The 2,197-nt window shown below is 32.2% G+C and overlaps 1 long non-coding RNA gene across 2 annotated transcripts; it reads left to right on the top strand.

The window, feature by feature from the left end:
• The first annotated feature begins 322 nt into the window (after positions 1-322).
• On the top strand, positions 323-1,883 carry LOC112716497 (uncharacterized). Of its 2 annotated transcripts, XR_011866921.1 has the most exons (3): positions 341-737; positions 1,183-1,409; positions 1,576-1,883. It is a non-coding gene; the product is annotated as an uncharacterized lncRNA (long non-coding RNA). The 2 variants fall into 2 exon arrangements; XR_011866920.1 differs by lacking the exon at positions 1,576-1,883 and having other exon boundaries at positions 323-737; positions 1,183-1,540.
• The last annotated feature ends 314 nt before the right edge of the window (positions 1,884-2,197 follow it).

Raw genomic sequence — 2,197 nt, 5'->3', positions numbered from 1 at the left:
TAAATAATCAACATTTTATTATTTATTTTGTCCAATATCATAATGTTTGTCATCATTAATTAATTTAATTAATTTCTTAACTCAACAAAGGCATTCTTCTATCTATGGGAATATGGGATTGTACCAATGTGTTCAATATATGACTAGGTAGGTGCTCATTTTTTTATATTATAAATAATTTGGTAATATGCATTGATATTTTAAAATTATTGTATTTTATCCTGCTATAATTTTGATTCAATTTATTTGAAAAAGCACAAAACGCAAATGACATTTTGTGGGTAAATAATAATTTTTATGCAAATAAAAATAAAATGGCATCGACGTTTTGTATTAAAGAGGATGTGACAGCAGGGAAGAGGGTGGTCGCCACTGTCGTGTTGTGTCTCGTGTTGTGTCTGTAGGACTTGTCACGATGGACTTGTCGTTCTTCATCTCTCTCTCTCTCTGCTGGGGTTCGCCTCGCCGCCGTCCCTGGTGTTCCCCATCGCTGCCGTCGCCGGAGTTCAGCCGCTCTGTCACTGTTAGACCAACCCTCTGCTGCTCCCCTCATCTTCTCTATGCATCTGTGGGCTTTCTATTCACCATCGCGGGGCCTGGGTTCTGGTTCCTCTCCCGTCACACTATGTTCTACTGCGCCGCCATCGCTAGAGTTTCAATCGCTCCGTCGTCGCTGGGCAAGGGTTTCATTGCTCCCCCATCATTGTTGTACATCTGCTTTGTCTCTACTATCGTTGGCAAGGGTTTCGTTCTTCCTTTCTTTATGTTTTCTTAATTTTTGAAGAATATAAACATCACTTTTTTCTTTCTATTTTTTTAATTTCTGTTGTTGATTTTGAATCTGAAATTGCGCTTGATGATTGGTGAATTGTTGTTTAATTTGAAATTTCTATTAAATTTATTTCGTAGTTGTTGCTGATGCTAAATTGTTGGGTGGAAAGAAAAGGGTTGAGGGCAGTGGATGGGTGGTAGTGATTTAGGATGACGAGCATATTTTCTTTTTGGTTTTATGTCCAATAATTGTAGATGTTCATATTCTTGGATTGTTTGTTTAAAATTCTTGTTACATAAGACCATCTTTCTTTAATCTAACATATATTGTCGAATTTGGAGTTCATATACTTACATATTTATTCATGAATATTATTAGATTAGATATGTGTTTATGTGTTGTCAAATTAGGTGAATGCTAGCCGGCAGTTTGTTGGAGTAGCTGACTAGCTGAGATGCTTGGACCAGTGGACTTCAACAAAGACATGAAGTTTTGGAAACTTTACAAATACAATGGTTCTTCCTAATTAAGTGGCATATAATAAAGGATGTTCCCAACACTCAATTTTGTTACATTCATATATATCACCGTTGAAAATGAGAATAGGGACGTTACTTACACTAAGGACACACAAGAGGTAATTCTTAGTTTTCAGTGTTTAGGAGACAGATTGCTGCTTGTGTTTGATTAGGAGAAAAGTGTTTGTTGCAGCATAACCATGTGAAAAGACTATTCAAATCCTTTGTTAAATTGCAATTTCCTTAAACATGTGCTTACATGGTTTGCAAATTGGACTAAAGCAGGGTCTGGAGATGCTGAATATCTTCAAAAGCTATTCTGTCAAGACATCTCTACTAGATGATTTTGACTTCTATGAGAATCGAGAGAAATTTCTTTGTTCAGATAAAAAATTCAAGGGGGAGTTTGATGGTTTATTCTAGCTTCTTATGAAAAGCATAAACCAATTTTTCACTTTGCTAAACTAATAAAAAATTCAGGTAGTTTTGTAAGAATCAGTCATCTTTAATGTAAGAATCTTTTTGTTATCTAATGTACTAGTGATCTCTGATTTTGTTAGTGTATATATCAATTTTGTGTTGCTTTACTTAAATCATGGATTATTAATTGAGATCCTTAATTACTTCTTTTTCTTTGAATGATGGCCAATCTTTAAAAATGAAATCACTTAGTTTTTATGTCAAATTTTCCTTTCCTTTTTCTAAAATAGTAGAACATTTAAGATTTATATTTTAAATAAATCAAATTATATAGTTAATATTAAATAAATTAAATTAAATAATTTTGTCCTATTTATCAATTATATTACCAATTAATATATTAATATTAAATATTTAATATTATATTAAATTATTTGATATTTGGATATCTAAACAAATTAATTATTGAATATAATATTCTTTTTAT

This window comes from Arachis hypogaea, chromosome 10 (genome assembly GCF_003086295.3).
Source record: "Arachis hypogaea cultivar Tifrunner chromosome 10, arahy.Tifrunner.gnm2.J5K5, whole genome shotgun sequence".
Classification (NCBI taxonomy): Eukaryota; Viridiplantae; Streptophyta; class Magnoliopsida; order Fabales; family Fabaceae; genus Arachis; species Arachis hypogaea.
Note: the sequence above shows the minus strand (reverse complement) of the source record. Positions and strands in the feature narration are given on the sequence as shown.